Here is a 22,518-nt window from a genome sequence, read left to right on the forward strand (position 1 = left end):
ACTGCTGACATAGAAACTGCAGCAGTGGTATCAGAGGAGGAGGAAGCTATTGAATGGAGATTGGCTTGAACAGAATCCTTGGCTGTAAACAACTGCATGCTTTGCAGTGTTTGGGATGTAGATCCAGATCCTAATTTTGGGTCATGGACCTATTTGTATTACTTGCTGAGCCATGTTAGAAGTTCATATCTCCCAAGTTAGTGCATCATGCTCTACATTAGACCTGATTCAGCTTTCAGGGTGGTGTTCTTCTGACAATAAACACACCTCACTTCTATTAGTATCAGAGGGAGACTGGGCTACTCAGTGTATCCAGTGGAGGGGAGTCACGTGTGCACTGCATTAAATAGAAGGACCCGTGGTCCCAGAATGCCACGTGCTCTCAAAAGAACTTTAGAAGAGGGACAAGAAGCACACTCAGTACTTGGTAGTGAAGAGCTCAGACAAGCTGCTTGTTGATGAACTATGGGATGACTGTCACTGGTATGTGGTGTAGAAGGAGGTGATACAGGTTAGTACCACACTGTGGTGAGGCACTGCTGTTAACAGCACAGCACTGAAAGAAGAACAGGAGGACTTGTGGCACCTTAGAGACTGACCAATTTATTAGAGCATAAGCTTTCTTGGGCTACAGCTCACTTCATTGGATGCACAGAAAGGAACATATAGTAAGAAGAAAAATATATATACAGGCAGAGAAGGCGGAAGTTGTCATACAAACTGTAAGAGGCTAATTAAGATGAGCTTTTATCAGCAGGAGAAAAAAACTTTCGTAGTGATAATCAAGATGGCCCATTTAGACAGTTGACAAGAAGGTGTGAGGATACTTAACATGGGGAAATAGATTCAATATGTGTAATCACCCAGGCACTCCCAGTCTCTAGTCAAACCCAAGTTAATGGTATCTAGTTTGCATATTAATTCAAGCTCAGCAGTTTCTCCTTGGAGTCTGTTTTTGAAGCTTTTCTGTTGCAAAACACTGAGAGTCAAATTTACAAAGGTTAGAGGTCAGAGTGTGCCAAACTGCTGTTGTGATTGTGTATGCAGTTACCACAGTTGCTCATGCATAGTGGGTCAGTGTGCATGTAAACCGCTAATGAGGTGCCTAATTTACAATTTCCAGATGCATTTACCAGATTTTCACACCCAACTATGGTATCCATTCACACATTTTGACCTACTCTAGGCTTCTGTCTTTTTGAAAATGTGGCCCTAAAGGAATAAGCTTCTCAGTCCTGAATATTTTTTTCTTTTTAAATTGCCGAGTAATTGCTAATAAAGTAACTTCCTTCTATCTGTGAAACTATACATTGCTTGTTCGTCAGGCTTGCTGGAGAAGGTTTATATTGAATTATACTGCTACATTCTTTTGTGTTATTATTTGTGATGTATTTTTAAGACATGCCAAGGACGCCTAGAACATAAGGATAGGTGTCCAGTCTTAGCATTTGTATAAATCAAAATAAATACATAAAATACAATATATGGGGATTAAATTCAATGAAGGGATCACTGGAGTGGGAAGATGTTGGGGCATGTTACTTGCTTGTTGGGAGCTGAGAAATAAATCAGCACAGGTAAATTTCAAAAGGTTCAGGGCTCAGGAGGGTTGAGCATGCCGTTTGGATGGCTTCCAGACCTTGACAGAGGCAAGACATCTCCTGGTTTCAGACCCTAATTTCAGCACTTCCAGCCACAACCCAGATGTGTGAAAATGAACAAAACAATCTAGAGCTTAACTATCTGTTTTCTGCCCACAGTAATTGTTCATAGTTCAGGTTCAAGTTTATGGGTAATGTTTAGGCTGGTTCTTATTTTAGTCTGAACTGGATCTTCATGACTTCCTATCCCACATCCAAACAACAGCCATAGGCCTGAAGACTCTGCTTGTGAACACTGAGGCCAGATTCTCATTACAGATACAGACCTGTGAGTTTTGGTTTTTTGCAGTCTGTTTATTGATTGTCTCTGAAATTGTGTGACATGGAGAACATTGGGTTCCAATAGCTTTGAAGCTATCCACTGAATATTAACCAGCTGTGACACCCACCATTACACTGTATGTGAAGCAGCCAAAATGTAAAATAAAATTAAATACACATGAGCTACACCAATCTATGGCAACTGCAGCAAAATTGTATCTTGCCTTCACTGGTTATTGATGTTGATAAAGAACGCAGACATTTCCAAAGTACTGCGACAAGCTCAAAATACAGCTGTTGCCTGATTCTAACTTCACTGTCACTTACTGTTCAGGGACTGTCCAGAGTTCAGCCTCAGGATGTAAACTTCATCAGAACTTCCTAGCGTCTCATTTAATGAATAAACAGCTTAGAGGTGGAAAAGCCGCTTCTCTTCTCTGCCTGTCCCTATGGTATATTTTCTAGCGCTCTATCTAGGTTAGTTTTAAATGACTCACACATTTATATAATTTAAAACTAGAAGGTGGTTGCTTGAGTGGGGCCAGTTCTGCAAATCTTACTCCGTTGCATAGTGCTTATGAAAATAGCCCACTCAAGTCAATGGGACTACTCCTGTAAATAATGACAACTCAATGGGAGTAAGGCCCTTAGTGATCTGAGGCAAATGGAACATATACCCACTTGTTCTTTGTAGATTGCACCAGCTTCCAATCTGCTCCCAAATGTGATTCAAGGTGTTGACTTTGCTTTATGCAGCTCTGCATGGTTTAGAACTTGGCTGCTAGAAACGCTCTCTGTCCCTCTGGACCACCCCAAAGGTGGAGGTCAACTCGGCTTTTCTGCTGACCGTCACTAGATCTGAAGGTGAAGGGACTAGAGTCACCTGAGAGTCTTCAGCTCCGGAACTCACTTTCTCCTGTTGATTCAACAGACCCCAACAACTCTGAGTACAGAGCCTGGTGTAAGGTTTGTCTTTGTACTTGGGCTGGAGTGGCTGGGTGATGTTCTGAGGGGGAAAGTTTATGATTGATACTGGTCGTTTTGTTATGCTGTGGGTGGTTCTATGATCATATGTATTCTTAGAGGTCCAGTAATTTATAAATAAATTAAATAAACAAAAGTGAAGGAGATTCCACCTCTTTTCTTGGGATACATTGATGCAATAGATATATTTAAACATCACAGGCCTTCTTTTTCTCTCATCCATACCTGTGTAAACCAAACCAGAGTAACTCCACTGAAGTCAATGGAATTACACCAGTGTTAACCAGCATCAGATCAGAATCAAGCCCCCATATGTAATATACCTATCTCTGTGGTGTCTGGGCACCATCCAATCTCACATGGGTAAAACAAGGTCTTTACTTTGTTCTAACTTAAGCAAACAGCAAACTCAGTTGGAGTTTGCCTGAATAAGGACCAAGTAACAGGTAAGGGCTATGAAGTCCTACTTTTAGGAAATGCTTCCAAATATTCAGCCTACATGTTCATTTTCTTATGTCATTACACTGCTACTCGTTGCCCCCTTAGATCATCCTAAACAGTTCCTGTTATCTCTCTTTGGTATTTATTCTTTTCCAACATTGGCAGATGGTCACATTCCACTGCCCACCCCTCAGATTTGTAGCTTTGTACATTTCTGATTATTGGCACTTCTTACTCAATGTGTCTTGGAAACTTTCAGTGTTCAACTTTCCCATTTGTCACATGGCTTTGTTTCCTTCAAAGCCATAAAAGGAAATGATTGGTTAGCAGCCAGGGCTACCCATAACCCTTTAAAGAACATATCACCATTGAGTGGATGGAATGAAAATCTCTCAGTCTGGAGGAGGACAGTCTTTCAGCACATCCTCTTGCCAAGAAAATAAATGTGGCAATTGGACTTGGGGGGGGAAAAAATCACTAATTATCTATGCAAGCCTGCTCTTAAAAAAAATTAATTCAAAATTGGAAGCCCCCAAAGAATTCAAGCTAACGTTCCCTTTAAATCCTGAGGTCATCATTCTGATTTTACATGCACATGTTTTATGCTGGTATAAGTCCATTGCCCAGAGTGGTGTTGCTCCTGATTTACACCACCGTAGGGAAGATCAGAATCAGCTTCATCAATGGGAGTTGCAGGTGCTTAGCATCTCTCAGGGCTGTGACTTAGGAAAAGTTCTTTGATTCATCCAGGAAGAGTTTTACCTTTTTTTCAGAATTTGTCCTCTGGGCTAAAGTTGTTGTCACAACATCATCCCGTGCTGACATTGCATCAGGGCATAAAGATCGAGCGTGGTGGAGCAGCATTACAACATGTTGACTTTAGCACGGGACTGGGAGCTTGGGGAGCTGGGTTCCACCCCTAACTCCACGCTGATCTGCTGTGTGGGTCATTTCCCCACTATGTGCCTCCCCACACCCTTATCTGTTTTGTCGTTAGTGTTTCAGGGCCTGGACGGTCTCTCATTCCGTATATGGACAATGCCTAGCACAGTGGGGCCTTGATCTTGATCAGGGCCTTTATGTGCTAGTGTAATACCACCGCGACTCAGTCTAATAATATGTCACGGCACTGAAATGCCAGGAATTAATTGGGAATTTATATTCCTGCAAGCAGGGCCTGGTGGACAGAGCTGTGAAAATGGGGATTCTCCTCAGGTGCATGGTAACCATACACTGATCAATAAAAACCCATTAGAGAGCCCTGTGGAATATAGACAGACAAGGACTTCAGACTAGTCTGAGCATTTAGAGCCATCGCTAATCCATGTCTCCCCACACCTGCAAATATTTGATTGCCTAACAAATATGCTATTAAAGTCCCTGATGAAACTTGGGGACCATTCGATTTCCCCCCATGAATAATCTACTGGGGGATCATTCACTGTTTGCAATACAGTGATGAGTGCATAGTCTGAACAAGCAGAGCTTGTTGAGAACGATGTTTAGGGCTTCCTGCTGGCCTTGTTGCTAAGAAACAGAAAAAACTACTGTAATAGTTCCTGAGTGTGGAAGATGTGTTGTTAATAGGCAGTGTCACTTGCCCTGGGTAATCGCCTGAAGTCTGAAAAATTGCAGTGAAACATATTCTGGTACCTAGGCATCTTGGGGGCAGACTGGTAGTTAAATGGCCTGTGGTGTTTGTGGAACAAATTTGTAAAGGGATTTAGGCACCTAAACAGGCAGATAGGTGCCTAAATCCACCATATAGGCCTTGCTGACATTTTCAAAGCTGCAGTTTAGGCACAGCCCAACCCCCTCAGGTGCCTAAGTCCCTAAATGTCTAATTTTCCCCAGTCAGCATTTTCAAAACAGCCTAAGCGCTGCTGCTTCTGCCCAGTTAATGAGCTGCTCAGAGCCCGAGCTCAAGCCGAAGCCCCGGAGGCCCCAAAGCAGGAGTCTCACGCTAGGCAGGGCCCAATCCTGTAGGTGGGATCTGAGCATGCCTAAGACTTGATACCTGGCAGACCCTCTGCAGCAAGAGAGCTGGATACTGACTGGTGGGAGTGTACATGGGGGTGGGGGCTGCTGAGGGTGCAGGGAAATGAAGAATGAGTATGAAAGAGAACTCAAACATGAGCAGGAGAGAAACAGAGAGAGAGAGAGAGATGAGAGCACATTAGCTAGGACAGGGGTTCTCAACTTTTCCAGATTACTGTACCCCTTTCAGGAGTCTGATTTGTCTTGTGTACCCCAAGTTTTGCCTCACTTAAAAACTACTTGCTTACAAAATCAGACATAAAATAGAAAAGTGTCACAGTGCACTGTTACTGACAAAGTGCTGACTTTCTCATTTTTACCATACAACTATAAACTAAATCAATTGGAATATAAATATTGTACTTACATTTCAGGGTGATACTTGAGCCTGTTTGTCACTTGTGAGCCTTGTCTGAAGCTTGAGCCCTGCCACCCAGGGCTCAAGCTGATGCATCCAATGAAGTGAGCTGTAGCTCACGAAAGCTTATGCTCAAATAAATTGGTTAGTCTCTAAGGTGCCACAAGTCCTCCTTTTCTTTTTGCGGATACAGACTAACACGGCTGCTACTCTGAAACCTGATCTAGGTGAGTTTGGATGCTCCCTGGAAGACAAATGCATACCCCCAGGGGTACACGAATGGTATATCCCTGGTTGAGAACCACTGAGCTAGGGCATGGGCTATCTAAACAGCTGACCTGGTTTAGGTGCTTAACTCCAGGAGAGGGTTCATGGCTGAGGACCCCGAGCAGAGGGAAGAGCCTCTTTCTGGCCCATCAGCGTGGTGCACCAAGTCACTCTCTTAGGTGCCTAAAGCCCCTTTCCTCTCCCCACCCCTTTCCTCAGCACTTCATGTCTGGCAAGCTCAGGTGGCTCCCAGTTCAGCTGTCTGGCTTCTGCAAATCCCTTTCTTAGGCACTTAAGTATCCCATGCACTCCATGGAGAGCCTCGGTAGCATGGAGCTGCCTAACTCAGAGCTAAAAATTCCACCAAGCAGCAGGTTGTGTCGGGGTTAGGCACTGCTCCACTCAACCAAGCAATGCCTAAATCACTTTAAAAAGCCAGCCCTGTGTGTCTAGAGGTCTAGGACTCATGAGGCTATTGTCTGTAACTCCCACTAATTGATTTAGTAGGAGTATTTAAGACAAGATGGGCTAAAGACATTGCAGGCATAATTCCAGTGAAAGCCCTAGATTAGCAGCATGGATAAATCTGGCCCAAAGTGATTAGATATACAGGACCAACTCCACACCTGGATTGAGTGATGGTAACACCAGTGAAGATGCACCAATTTACACTGGACTTGAATAAGACGCATAGTCTGAACTCACAATGCAATTTCTAATGGGATCACAGCTGCTAATCCCCTGGGGCCAGGGTACTATCCCTTTAAGTGTCTGCTGAGTCCTGCTCTGTAAAATGCGGAAAAATGCTACACACCTTAATCTTACTAGAGCAAATCTCCTTAGGCCAAATAAATCCCCAGTGTTATTCCAATTGTTAAGAGAAATGTGGTCTCTTGTGGCACTAGGAATGTCTATGAATATGTGGCACAAATGCTTAGATATCCCTGCTACAGGCATAGATAAAAACCATAGATATGTAGATCGATAAGAAGTATCCCCAGTAGGATAAACATTTCTGGGCATCTGGACTGGATGACCCTGAAGCAGATGCCTCTTGGAATGGCATGTTCCTGTAGCCTAACCTTCAGGAAGAAAGTTGGTTATGTATGGAGAAGAGAAACGCTTGACACAGGCTGAAACAGCACATATCAGCTCTTTTTAACAGTGCTCTGTCTTTTTGTCCTGTAGACTGACCTACTTTTAAGCAAAATGAACAGAGGTATTTTTCACTGTAACTTTGTCATTTCCATGGAAACCCTGTCTAAGGAAGTGCTTGTGTGAGTGTTTGGGGGAATAGTACGTAGAACATAACATTTCCTATAGTGGATTGGACCACTGCTCCAGGAAGTCCAGGATGCAGCATCCGGTAGGGGTCATTTCCTGATGCTTCAGAGGAGGGCGTACTCCTTGCTGGTAGCACCATGTTGTGTGTACCAGGTGTGTTTGAATCTGTACGTTTGTGCACACTGAGACACCGGCACTTAGGGAAACTACTGTCAAGATTTGCAACAGTGATTCGTTAAGGCGGGGGGCGGAGTGCAACCACAGATACCTTAAAAGGGTCTCATTTTCAGAGGCGGGTGTCTCAGCCCTTTCTAAAAATCAGGTCCCTTGATGGTGTCTTAAGCTGGACATCTAAAAATGGAGGTACCCCAAATCATACCCCTTTTTGAAACTCTTGACCGGAAACCTCCTTGTTTTCTATTGAGAGGTGAGGTGTACTTTCAAAGAGTTTGAAGGGACTACCAAATCTTCTAGTCTGACCTCCTGTATATCACATTACATTTTACTCAGTTTCCCTTGTATTGAGTTTGGCAGAAGCAGTGTCAGTCTCTCCCTCCGTTGCTTTGCCAGTGGCCACAGACCAGTAACTTGTCTCTGATTAAAGTGCATCTTCCAGAAATGTGCCCCGTCTTGATTTGAAGACCTCAAGAAAAAGAGAATCCATCCACTTTCCTTTAGTAGTTTGTTCCAGTGGTTAATTACCGTCACTCTTAAAAATTTGTGCCTTATTGCTAATTTGAAGGTGTCTGGCTTCAGCTTCCAACCATTGGTCCTTGTTATGCCTTTCTCGGGTAGCTTTAGTACCTACTATTTTCTCCCCAGAAAGGGACTTATACACTGCAATCAAGTCACTTCTCAATCTTCTTTTTGCTAAGCTAAACAGATTTTCAGTTTTTCAATGAAGTCTAAATTTCCCATGGAAAAAAAACCTCATTTTCCAAACAGCTCTAATAAGCAATAGCTCAGTCTCTATATCAAGTAAATTATGAGATAGACATTTTTCATAGATTCATACACTTTAAGGCCTGAAGGTACCGTTATGATCATTTAGTCTGACTTCCTGCATAACACAGGCCATAGAATTTTACCCAATAATTCCTGTAGCTAGCCCATAATGTCTGAATGAACTAGAGGATATCTGTTAAAGAGCCATCCAATTTTGATTTAAAGATTTCAAGTGATGGTGACTCCACCATAGCCCTTTTCAAATGGTTAATTATCCTCATGCTTATAAAACTGTGCCTTCTTTTCAGCTATGTGTGGTAGTTTGGGGAATTGGGCCCCTGCTAACCTGAGGAAGTTTAATTTGCACCTGTGCCCCCAGAGAGACATACTAGTGACTGATCCATTATTCACCCAGCCTCCCCTCTGCAGAGCCACTAAATATGTTGTTTACTATTCAACAAAGAGCAGCTACCATTTGTACCAGTGATGATCAATGAATCTGTGTTGATCACTGTGCACACTTCAGGAGGGTTCCACTCCAAGTAATGGTGGGAAACAGTGCAGGGGAGATAAAATCAGTCTGTGCAGCCTACATTCACATGCAGCTTTTGCTAGAGCCGAACCAGAGCCAAGTGGCACTGGATCTACCTCTTGTTCTTTGATTAAGATTATGTTCTAAAAACCCCAACAACTTTATTATCACCAACTGCAAACAAAACACAGGTGGCTGCACAGTGAAACCCCATATGGGGACATCAACATGAAGGAGCTGGGGGATTCAATAAATAGAAAAGGCATAATAAATATGTTAACAGTTGGATGTGGACTCTTATGCTGTCGGGTTCTTTCACTAGGAAGTTGCAAAGATGATGCAGAAATGATCAAATAGGAGCAGAGAGAGAGACTCTGACAATGCCAAATACACGCAACAATATCAGTACTAGCCTGCAATGTCAGTTTGAAGATAATTAAGCATGGGGAGGGGCTGAGTGAAGGTCTGAAATGCTTTACCACGCCCAGCCGTCTATTCAAGCTTTACACATGTTCAAGGGATCTTTATTCCAATAGCTAAAGCAGCACAAGTGCCTTCCGTAAAGGTTCAGGCTCATCCCTCGAAGAAGTTAAAGACAGGAGAGTCGCAGCTTAGGAGTTCAGTGCAGGGTTAGAGCACCGAAGGAGCCACTGGGGTGGCATAAATTATTTTTAAGGCAGTGCACTAGAGGATGTCAGTCACCTTGTGCTATGCATTGCTCCCAGATATAATGAAAAGATGGTCCCTGCCCCAAAGAGCTGAATAGCTTCGAGGCTTGTGCATCCTTTGTCTGTGCATTAACGCTATGAAAGGACTACAGCTGCGGTGAAATTTTTGTCAGATGTCTCCTCTTCCCCCTACAAGCAGACTACAAGTTTGCTCTTGTTCTTGCTTTGCTCATACAGCTGCTACAGTAAATCTGCACTGCCGAGAATCTAACAAAGGCCTGGATGGGTTGGTGGCCAGAACTACATAAAACTACATACTTATATCCACTATACCCGCTTAAATACTGATATGGCTCTTATCACCATAGAACAGGGGGGGCCAACCTGAGCCTGAGAAGGAGCCAGAATTTACCAATGTACATTGCCAAAGAGCCACAGTAATACGTCAGCAGCCCCACCCCCATCAGCTCCCCCACCCCGCTCACAGCACCTCCTGCCCACTGGCAGCCCTGCCGATCAGCACCTCTCCCTCCCTCCCTCCCCACACCTCCCTATCAGCTGTTTTATGGGGTGCAGGAAGCTTGGGGGATGGGGGTGGAGGAGTGAGGGCACTGCAGGCTCAGGGGAGGGGGCAGAAAGGGATGGAGTAGGGGCAGGGCCTGTGGCAGAGCCAGGGGTAGAGCAGTGAGCACCTCCCGGCACATTGGAAAGTTGGCGCCTATAGCTCAAGCCCCGGACTCGGTGCCTATACAAGGAGCCGCATATTAACTTCTGAAGAGCCGCACCTGGCTCCAGAGCCACAGGTTGGCCACCCCTGCCATAGAATCTGAGTACCTCACAATCATTAGGGGATTGAATCCCCACTACACTCCTGTCAGGAAGAGAGCTATTATTACGCCCATTGTATGAATGGGGACCTGAAGCACAGGGCAGATCAAGCAACTTCCCCAAGGTCAGACAGGCAGTCTGCGGCTGACTCAGGAATCAAATCTAAGTCTCTTGAATCCCAGTACCCTACTGAGCCCTATCCACCATTCTTCTTATTTATTAAAGGCTTTGATCCTGCAAGTCCTGGAATATGGGACAGGAGGGAGGGCAAGGTTGTGAGCAGAGGCTTTGCATGGGTGCAAACAAGGTTAAGTGCTCAGGTTAATCTTCTGATGTGAGTGGTAGTTAGCTTCAAGCACACTGACCATGCCTCTCTTAGTCTGTGGAGTCTCAAGTAAAGAGATGAAGGGCGTGGGTGAAGAAAGAGTGAGTTTTGGGGACATGGTCTTAAATACCATCCTGTTGAGCTAATTAGAACTTTAGCGACATTCTCTGCTCTTAAGCCTCACACTGGCTAGTAGGCAGGAATGGTTTGGTAGCTGGCTGCCCAGCAGTCCTCTCAGTATTGCAGGATCAAGTTCCCTTGCACTCCTTGTCCTGCTCAACACTTTTCCCATGCACTTATCTGAACCACTCTCCACGCTTGTGCTGTGCAGCATCAAGGCCTAGGTGCATGCAATGAAAAGGTCAGTTTCCAGGAGGCCTGTCTCTCAATACATTGGGACTAGAAATGTGGCAATCAGACTTGTGACCTAAATCATATTGGACATGCTGCCCTAATCTCCAGAATATAAAATTGTAAGGAAAGAATTACAGCTAAAGCACACATCAAATTCTAGAACGCTGCAGTGACTCACACTGGAGAAGAAAGGCCGGGGGGGGCGGGGGGAGGAGAAAAGATTTCTGTGGGACATATTATTAGAGCAGATTGATTTCTAAAACAACCCAAGCAAACCAACCAATCAAAAACCCCGCCCTGATTCATGATTGTGTTTTACAAATAAAAGGGCTCAGTTTGGTTTGTTGTAATATTCTGGGTCATGTTATTTTTTATTCATGAGAATTCAGCAATTGCACGATAATAATAATGAATGCCAAAAATGTCATATATTTTAGCAGGAATTATTATTCACCTAACAATCTACACTGGGTATATGTGTGCTGCAGTATTCATGGTTAGCTAGTCTCCTTTTAAGCACTTCCATCATCCAATCAGAGAGCAGAAGCAATACTGTGTGATTCAGGTGACCAACCACATAACACAAATAATGAATGGAAACAAAAGAGGTAAACCATTTGTGAACAATGCTTGGTCAGACAATTGTACGTTCATGCTATCTGGCAAGTGTTTTCAGATAACAGACACATGAGAACCATTTCTACATCATTCTGGTTTGGTTCTCAACCATTTCCATACCATGATCTCATGTTGCAAAAGAAAATAGTTTTAGAGCCCCCACCCCTCCTATCTAGCCAAAAAGAATAGGGAGGTGGGTGGAGTGAATCCCCTAGGCCTGTTTGTGATTCTGATAGGGGTTAGAACCCATGCATCTGAAGATAATCAGGATTGGTTCACACATTATTTACTAACCAAAAGGGGAATTCAACTCAAAAAGAAATCTTCACACTGTATCTTAGCCCCATGCAATATGGAATCAGTCAGTGTGATGTGGGGGAGTCGGCTGCCTGAAAGTTGTGGCATCTTTTGCAGAGGTCTGCTGCAGGTGGTGTTGCTTACTGCCTGTATTTGCAGAGTGGACCCAAACTTCAATATTTTGATAAAGAAACTACATGCTGGTGAAATTACTGTAAAATAAATCCAGTAAAGGGAGATTACTCAATACCAAGGAATATCCTTATCTGCACCTATATTAAAAGAAAACAACAACTCAAAACCGTTCAGTTATCCTCTTCTTGATCCTCCACATCAGCTTAGGTTAACATTTCCTTGACATATTTATAAGGAAAAGCTAATTGTCATGTTGGTATGTTATACAACAGATAAGTAGAATAGCTATTCCTAGGACAGGAAGGGCCCCCAGATATGTCCATGAAGCCCCCTTTACCTTCAATGGGAGCTGAGTGTGAACATTGCTGTGTGACCTTGAGCAGGTCATGTCCCTGCCCAGTGCCTCAGTTTCCCGATCTGTAAAATGGGTTTAATGACACTGACCTCCTTTGTAAAGTGCTTAGATGACAAGTGCTATACAAGAGCTTTGTAACATCCTCATCATCTTCATCATTATTACCTCTGATGGCAGAATTTGACTTTCATTATTAGCCCAATTAAAATGGCACAAGTTGTCACGGCAATACATAGTGGCAATATTTTACAGCTGCACCCAGGTTGTACAGTATAATTATAGAAATCAGAGATGAAAAAGACTCATTAGACTATTCAGTCTGCCTCCCTTCTCAATACAAGATTGTACCTTATAGAAGATCATTTAGTGTTTTGTCCTGTCAAGTTTTACATATCCCAAGCAATAGTGCTTCCACCACTTCAGCCTACTGACCAGCCTACCGTATTTTTAATGATTTGTATTATTTATACAATGTTACAGGAGTGCATAGATGTCACTGCCAAGAAGACTTTTCCCTGAAATACACAGAGGTGGTAAATCAACTGCAAACTATAATCATAGACAACTGGTGCCTCCCCATATGAAAGGGGAACAATCTAAAGGGGAGGACATGAGACTATGCCTCCTGTCTCCTCTGCCCAGTGACACCCCCCTGCCCCTCCGCCCAGCCCAGGGCTGTCGTGTTCTCCCCGCCCCACATTACCTGGCTCTGTCCTTCTCTCCCTGTGCCTTCCCCTGCATGTTCAGCTGCTCTCCCTGGCAGCCAGGCAGGGAGCAGGACAGAGCTGCTTCTGCCTAAGGGTATGTCTACACTACGGAATTAGGTCGAATTTATAAAAGTCTTTTTTTAGAAATCGGTTTTATATATTCGAGTGTGTGTGTCCCCACAGAAAATGCTCTAAGTGCATTAAGTGCATTAACTCGGCGGAGTGCTTCCACAGTACCGAGGCAAGCATCGACTTCCGGAGCATTGCACGGTGGGTGGCTATCCCACAGTTCCCGCAGTCTCTGCTGCCCATTGGAATTCTGGGTTGAGATCCCAATGCCTGATGGAGCTAAAACATTGTCGCGGGTGGTTCTGGGTACGTATCGTCAGGCCCCCCTTCCCTCCCTCCCTCTGTGAAAGCAATCGTTTCGCACCTTTTTTCCTGAGTTACCTGTGCAGACGCCATACCACGGCAAGCATGGAGCCCGCTCAGCTAACCGTCACTGTATGTCTCCTGGGTGCTGGCAGACGCGGTACTGCATTGCTACACAGTAGCAGCAACCCATTGCCTTGTGGCAGCAGACGGTGCAATACGATTGGTAGCCATCATCGTCATGTCCGAGGTGCTCCTGGCCACGTCGGCCGGGAGCGCCTGGACAGACATGGGCGCAGGGACTAAATTTGGAGTGACTTGACCAGGTCATTCTCTTTAGTCCTGCAGTCAGTCCTATTGAACCATCTTATGGTGAGCAGGCAGGCGATACGGATTGCTAGCAGTCGTACTGTACCATCTTCTGCCGGGCAGGCAAGAGATGAGGATGGCTAGCAGTCGTATTGTACCATCTTCTGCCGGGCAGCCATGAGATGTGGATGGCATGCAGTCCTTCTGCACCGTCTGCTGCCAGCCAAAGATGTAGAAGATAGATAGAGTGGATCAAAACAAGAAATAGACCAGATTTGTTTTGTACTCATTTGCTTCCAGCCCCTCCCCCGTCTAGGGGACTCATTCCTCTAGGTCACACTGCAGTCACTCACAGAGAAGGTGCAGCGAGGTACAGCTAGCCATGTATCAATCAGAGGCCAGACTAACCTCCTTGTTCCAATAAGAACAATAACTTAGATGCACCATTTCTTATTGGAACCCTCCGTGAAGTCCTGCCTGAAATACTCCTTGATGTAAAGCCACCCCCTTTGTTGATTTTAGCTCCCTGAAGCCAACCCTGTAAGCCGTGTCGTCAGTCGCCCCTCCCTCCGTCAGAGCAATGGCAGACAATTGTTCCGCGCCTTTTTTCTGTGCAGACACCATATCAAGGCAAGCATGGAGGCCGCTCAGCTCACTTTGGCAATTAGGAGCACATTAAACACCACACGCATTATCCAGCAGTATATGCAGCACCAGAACCTGGCAGAGCGATACTGGGCGAGGAGGCGACGTCAGCGCGGCCACGTGAGTGATCAGGACATGGACACAGATTTCTCTGAAAGCATGGGCCCTGCCAATGGGAAACAAGCAGACTGGTGGTGTTGCAGGTCTGGGACGATTCCCAGTGACTGCGAAACTTTCGCATGCGTAAGGGCACTTTCATGGAACTTTGTGACTTGCTTTCCCCTGCCCTGAAGCGCATGAATACCAAGATGAGAGCAGCCCTCACAGTTGAGAAGCGAGTGGTGATAGCCCTGTGGAAGCTTGCAACGCCAGACAGCTACCGGTCAGCTGGGAATCAATTTGGAGTGGTCAAATCTACTGTGGGGGCTGCTATGATGCAAGTAGCCCACGCAATCAAAGATCTGCTGATATCAAGGGTAGTGACCCTGGGAAATGTGCAGGTCATAGTGGATGGCTTTGCTGCAATGGGATTCCCTAACTGTGGTGGGGCCATAGACGGAACCCATATCCCTATCTTGGCACCGGAGCACCAAGCTGGTGAGTACGTAAACCGCAAGGGGTACTTTTCAATAGTGCTGCAAGCACTGGTGGATCACAAGGGACGTTTCACCAACATCAACGTGGGTTGGCCGGGAAAGGTACATGACGCTCGCATCTTCAGAAACTCTGGTCTGTTTCAAAAGCTGCAGGAAGGGACTTTATTCCCAGACCAGAAAATAACTGTTGGGGATGTTGAAATGTCTATATGTATCCTTGGGGACCCAGCCTACCCCTTAATGCCATGGCTCATGAAGCCGTACACAGGCAGCCTGGACAGTGGTCAGGAGCTGTTCAACTATAGGCTGAGCAAGTGCAGAATGGTGGTAGAATGTGCATTTGGACGTTTAAAGGCGCGCTGGCGCAGTTTACTGACTCGCTTAGACCTCAGCGAAACCAATATTCCCACTGCTATTATTGCTTGCTGTGTGCTCCACAATATCTGTGAGAGTAAGGGGGAGACGTTTATGGCGGGGTGGGAGGTTGAGGCAAATCGCCTGGCTGCTGGTTACATGCAGCCAGACACCAGGGCGGTTAGAAGAGCACAGGAGGGCGTGGCACGCATCAGAGAAGCTTTGAAAACCAGTTTCATGACTGGCCAGGCTACGGTGTGAAAGTTCTCTTTGTTTCTGATTGATGAAACCCCCCACCCCTTGGTTCACTCTACTTCCCTGTAAGCTAACCACCCTCCCTTCCTCCCTTCGATCATTTCTTGCAGAGGCAATAAAGCCATTGTTGCTTCACATTCATGCATTCTTTATTCATTCATCACACAAATAGGGGGATGACTACCAAGGTAGCCCAGGAGGGGTGGTGGAGGAGGGAAGGAAAATGCCACACAGCACTTTAAAAGTTTACAACTTTAAAATTTATTGAATGCCAGTCTTCTTTTTTTTGGGCAATCCTCTGTGGTGGAGTGGCTGGTTGGCCAGTGGCCCCCCCCCACCGCGTTCTTGGGCGTCTGGGTGTGGAGGCTATGGAACTTGGGGAGGAGGGTGGTTGGTTACACAGGGGCTGTAGTGGCAGTCTGTGCTCCAGCTGCCTTTGCTGCAGCTCAACCATACACTGGAGCATACTGGTTTGGTCCTGCAGCAGCCTCAGCATTGAATTCTGCCTCCTCTCATCACGCTGCTGCCACATCTGAGCTTCAGCCCTGTCTTCAGCCCACCACTTACTCTCTTCAGCCCACCACCTCTCCTCCCGGTCATTTTGTGCTTTCCTGCACTCTGACATTATTTGCCTCCACGCATTTGTCTGTGCTCTGTCAGTGTGGGAGGACAGCATGAGCTCAGAGAACATTTCATCATGAGTGCGTTTTTTTTTCTTTCTAATCTTTACTAGCCTCTGGGAAGGAGAAGATCCTGTGATCATTAAACACATGCAGCTGGTGGAGAAAAAAAAAGGGACAGCGGTATTTAAAGAGACACATTTTATAAAACAGTGGCTACACTCTTTCAGGGTAAACCTTGCTATTAACATTACATACATAGCACATGTACTTTCGTTACAAGGTCGCATTTTGCCTCCCCCCACCACGTGGCTACCCCCTCAACCCTCCCTCCTCCCCATGGCTAACAACGGGGAACATTTCTGTTCAGCCACAGGCAAACAGCCCAGTAGGAACGGGCTCCTCTGAGTGTCCCCTGAAGAAAAGCACCCTATTTCAACCAGGTGACCATGAATGATATCTCACTCTCCTGAGGATAACACAGAGAGATAAAGAACGGATGTTGTTTGAATGCCAGCAAACATACACTACAATGCTTTGTTGTACAATGATTCCCGAGAACGTGTTACTGGCCTGGAGTGGTAAAGTGTCCTACCATGAAGGACACAATAAGGCTGCCCTCCCCAGAAACCTTTTGCTTTGGGAGTACATCCAGGAGAGCCGCAAATGCCAGGGCAAAGTAATCCTTTCACATGCTTGCTTTTAAACCATGTATAGTATTTTAAAAGGTACACTCACCAGAGGTCCCTTCTCCGCCTGCTGGGTCCAGGAGGCAGCCTTGGGTGGGTTCGGGGGGTACTGGCTCCAGGTGCAGGGTGAGAAACAGTTCCTGGCTATCGGGAAAAGCGGTTTCTCCGCTTGCTTGCTGTGAGCTATCTACAACCTCATCATCATCATCATCTTCTTCGTCCCCAAAACCTGCTTCCGTGTTGCCTCCATCTCCGTTGAAGGAGTCAAACAACATGGCTGGGGTAGTGGTGGCTGAACCCCCTAAAATGGCATGCAGCTCTTCACAGAAGTGGCATGTTTGGGGCTCTGACCCGGAGCGGCCATTCGCCTCTCTGGTTTTCTGGTAGGCTTGCCTCAGCTCCTTAAGTTTCATGCGGCACTGGTTCAGGTCCCTGTTATGGCCTCTGTCCTTCATGCCCTGGGAGATTTTGACAAAGGTTTTGGCATTTCGAAAACTGGAATGAAGTTCTGATAGCACGGATTCCTCTCCCCATACAGCGATCAGATCCCGTACCTCCCATTCAGTCCATGCTGCAGCTCTTTTGCGATTCTGGGACTCCATCATGGTCACCTCTGCTGATGAGCTCTGCATGGTCATCTGCAGCTTGCCACGCTGGCCAAACAGGAAATGAGATTCAAAAGTTCGCAGTTCTTTTCCTGTCTACCTGGCCAGTGCATCTGAGTTGAGAGTGCTGTCCAGAGCGGTCACAATGGAGCACTCTGGGATAGCTCCCGGAGGCCAATACTGTCGAATTGTGTCCACAATACCCCAAATTCGACCCGGCAAGGCCAATTTAAGCGCTAATCCACTTGTCAGGGGTGGAGTAAGGAAATCGATTTTAAGAGCCCTTTAAGTTGAAATAAAGGGCTTCATCGTGTGGACGGGTGCAGGTTTACATCGATTTAATGCTGCTAAATTCAACCTAAAGTCCTAATGTAGACCAGGGTTTAGAGAACCTGGCTGGGAAAGGCTGGCTGATTACCCATTAGCATCGTACCTTTAACTTTCTTAAGGAGACGCAGCAATGTAAGAAATATTCATTGAGAAGCAGTGTGGAACTAACGGTATTAGTCACAAGCAGGAAGAATCGTGCATGAGATGAACATCCCTTAACTTGCTGTATCCACAAAAACACCATGAGTGGGAGCTCTGTTATCTTATTGTCCTAGTCAAATTCTTTCTCACTTGCTCTCTTTCTTTCAACACAGCTTTACTTCATTCTCCTGGGCTGGAATTCTAAGAGGGGTTTGACAATTGAAAGAAAAAAACCCACAAAAATGTCTGGAATCCCCCTAATTTTCATCACTGTTTTCTGCCCAGCTCTAATAAGAGGAGAGGAGAGGTGAAAGGGTTCAGAGAACGTTAGGCATGACATGGAGAGAACCCTAGCTATTAGGTTAGAAAGGGACTGAATCCTTAGCTGCTTCCAAAAGGAGATTCTTTTTTATCCCAGGGTTTTGCTCCAAGAGAGTTGTAGGTATAAATGGAAAAGTTTATGTAGCTCTGTGAAGAAGGGGGTTGCGGAAGGTTGCCATCTGTATGTGTTTTCCTCCAATTGAAGCAATGTCTGATGAGAGCAAAGGGAATGGTTAAGACTGTAAAAGCCTGACGTAGAACTGAAGGTAGAGCTGGTGAGAAAACCTTTGATGGAATCATTTTCCATGGGTCAATGCAGTTCTGTCAAGATTGAAAAGCGTCGCAAAAATCACGTTGATTTCACCAAAAGTTTCATTTGGGTTTAAAAAAAAACAAGGGGGGGGGGGGGAAGGAGACTCTCCAACGATATAGAAACATCCCGTTTTGATATTTTTGGAATGAAACATTTTGCGATGATTTTTGATTTTGAAACTTTTAAATTTAGTATTACACAATACATTACACGATAACACATGTTTAAAAAAATTGAAATAGAAACAAAATATTTCGATTTTGTCAAGATGAATGCTTTCGCGTGGCCCTAAGCCATTTTTTTCATGGAGAATTTTAAAATGTTGGGGCTTGCTAATCTGAACAATTTTTTTTTTAAATCTCAAAATCCTGTGACAGATAATTTCCATCCTCCACACAGCTTTAGTTGCAGGAATTAGTCTAGGTGTGGGCAGACAAGAGGAAACGATTTGCAGTCTCAGGCTCCTCTCACCAAAGGCTTCATGATGAACCCTACCTTGTTAGAAGGCTTGTTTTCATTTTGGCTAATATTATTGTTTTACTGATTTATCTTATAAGCTAATAAACCAGCATCTAGAGGCTGCCTAATTTAAAGGATATTATCCCTTATATGCCAAAAACTAATGGAGAACTTCTGCTAGCTGAAGACCAGGAGCTCATGAGGTCTCTCCCCCTTAACTGCTGGCTGGGATGTCTATATGACCTTGTCCTATTGGGATCCAGGAAGTGGGTGGGCGGAGCTTGTCCACTATGAAAGGATCCCCCCCCAGCCTAAGGGGGAGATCCACAGGGCTTGGAGAGCCAAATGATTACGGGGGACAACTCATGAAAAACAGGGACGGGAGTGCGGTCAAAGGGTCAAACGAAGGGAACCGGATGGGGACACCGAGCAGAGAACCCCGGACAGCGCCCACCGCTCCTCAAAGGCGTCAAGGGAGTTGGTGGACGCCGCCCAGAGGAACTCTGCCCGGAGGCGTGAACGGACAGAGGATCGGAAATAGGCCCCGCAGTCGCAGGAGACTCCATCGGCCAACCTCCTCACCCTGGTTTTATAGATGGCCACTTTAGCCAGGGCCAGGAGGAGGTTGACCAGGAGGTCCCACGACTTAGTGGGGCCACGGTCTATATGACCTTGTAGCGGGGTGGTCCCCCGCCCTGGCCTTAAAGGGCTTAAAACAGCCCAGGAGAGGGCTGTGGCTGGGAGCAAGCGGTTCCCAGGCTGCTTGGGGGAAGCAGGCTCAGCTGTGGCCACGCCCCAATAAGGGCTCAGCTGGCCCTTATAAGAGGGCAGTGGGCCAGGAGCAGACACTCTCTCTCTGCCTTTAGAGGGAGAAGGGCCTGGCTGCTGGGGAGTGTACCTGGGTACCTAAGGTGGAGCAGGGCTGGGGGAAGGCCAGAGGAGCTGGGGAGCTCCGGCCTGGAACCCCCTGCAGGCTGCAGGCCTAGTGTAAGGCCAAAAAGGGTACTGAGGTTGCAGGGGGCAGCCCACAGGTAGGCAGAGGCAGCAGGTCCAAACCCCCCTTACCTGGGATGAGTGGCTTATATACTGCAGTCTGCCCCAGTGAACGGGGTCTAGATGGTGACTGGGCAGTAGCTATATACTGAGGCGAGGTGGGGATAGGGGGTTGGGGGTTCCCCTGGGAGGGGGAGACCCTGAGATTGTGGGGCACTGCCAGGGGGCAGCACCCCAGGGAAAGGGGCACTGGGGTCTGGGAGGGACATGGGGGCCAGCGGAAGCGAGACACCGGCCTGCAGAGGGCGCTCCGGAGGCTGGAAGAACTAATTCCCGGAGAGACCAGCAGGAGGTGCCACAGGGGTGAGTCCCGCACCGTTACAGACCTGCTGCCACAGATTTGCTACAGTATTTTACAATTTCATACCTGGAAAAAGTTCTCATGCACTTGCAAATTCCACTTATCCACAGTATTAATAGTTACAACCATTAAATCGATTTACACATACATGGCTCCTTGATAAACTCACAAGGACAATATTTAATCAGTGTTTCTTCCGATAGCCAGCGTAGACACACGTTATGATCTCATGTTTAACTGGTGGGTAGTGGACAGTGGGAGAGGATGAGTCACAGAGCTGAAAAGAGACCCATCAGACTGCTTCCAGACTTTTTTCATTCCCTGTTACCTGACAGTCTATGGATCACGCTTTCCTCCCACTATTTAACTGGAAAAAATGAGCCCTTTCACAAGGCTGGATGTCAGCAGGTATCCAGATTGTCCCTTTATGTTCTTCAGGCTACACAGTTCCCTGGCTCCATCTTTATGCTAATAAAGGCAGAAGCCTTGTTACTGGCTGATCTTTTCCTTCAGAGTTCCTTAGTGTTAGATGTTATCCAGCTATCCATCCAATTCAGGGTTTTTATAAAGTAGCTATTGGGTACCACAGACTTTTATCACAGGTAAAAAATCAGTCTTCACCTAACAAATCTCTAACTAAAGTCCGTCTCCTTAGCTCAGAATTCTGCCCCATTGTGAAGAACTTTTTCCCCACAACATCTGGGCTTTAGGTACTGCATAATGGGGATTTTCCCAGCCTCAGGGGAGCATTGACTCAGGTGACATGATATGTGGTAAGGCTTTGCTCCATTTCCATGTTTGATGCTTGCATCTCCAACTATGGTTGCTAAATTGATAACCATTACTTTTATTAATCTCAGGTACATTAATTAGAAACAAGTCCCAAAATATTTGATATCAAATCCCTCCCTAATAGAGTTTCAACAAGGATGAATTTTGCCAATTCTTTAGGAGTATTAAAATGACATTTCATAAGAATGGGAACTTCTTTTGGAAGCAATATGCTACATTTCTGAGATCGTGTATGCTAGAAGATGTAATTTCCCAGCAAGTTGTGTCATATCAGCTGAAATCCAACTATACAACTCTCAAGCAGCAGAACTCAACATTTCAGCTCAACTTTAAAGAAAAGGGCATTGGTGCCCCTGATCTGGATATTTGCCAGTAATTCCAACAAGGCATACCTGGCTGAAGGATAAAAACAGCAGTTTGTTGATGGCCAGATTATCACTTAAGCAGTTCAATACATAATTAGATGGAACTATAATGAGCAACTGCAGAAAGAGAAATCACAAAGTGCAGTGCAAAAATATCTGATCACTGTGAGGAAGTGAGCTAGCTGAGAAAACTGAGAGAAGAAAAGACAGCTATGCAATTTGGTTTGACTGTACTGTATACCATTCTGAAATTTTAATGACAGAAAAACAAATCTGGAGATAGGAGTGTAACTAGTACTACATTGCTTAGCTATCAGAAGGAGATGGATCTTAAAGAGGAAAGAAAGAAAGAGAAAGCAAATGAGGGGAATTAAGAAGGAAGAGAAGAATGAGAGTAGATGCTAAAATAAAAAGCACAAGTAAATAATATAATATCTAGTTCTTACAGAACTTTTCATCAATAGATTTCAAAGTGCTTCACAGAGGAGACAATATCATTATCCCCATTTACAGATGGGGAAACTGAGGCACAGGGCGAAGCCATGACTTGCCCAAGATCATCCAGCAGTCTAGTGGCTGAGTTGGGAATAGTACCCATATCTCCTGTGTCCCAGACTGGTAGTATATATATATTAGGCCACACTGCCCAATCCTGCAAAGTTACTTGTAGAGCTGGTTAGAAAATTTCAGAAAATTTGAAATTTTGTCAAAAATGTGGTAAGAAAGTACTCATGGGAAGCCTACTAATGATAACTCACCTGAGAAAAAAGACAAGGTATGTAAGGTAATATCTTTTACTGGATGATAAATATCTCCCACAATTCATCTTTCAAGATTCATGGGTCCTACACTTGCCTATTACAACATGTGGTGTACCTCATTCAGTGCATTAACTGCCTCAGTAAGAACTGTGTGGATAAAACCAGACAATCACCATATTC

Source organism: Lepidochelys olivacea (genome assembly GCF_965140295.1).
Source record: "Lepidochelys olivacea isolate rLepOli2 genome assembly, chromosome: 7".
NCBI lineage: Eukaryota > Metazoa > Chordata > Testudines > Cheloniidae > Lepidochelys > Lepidochelys olivacea.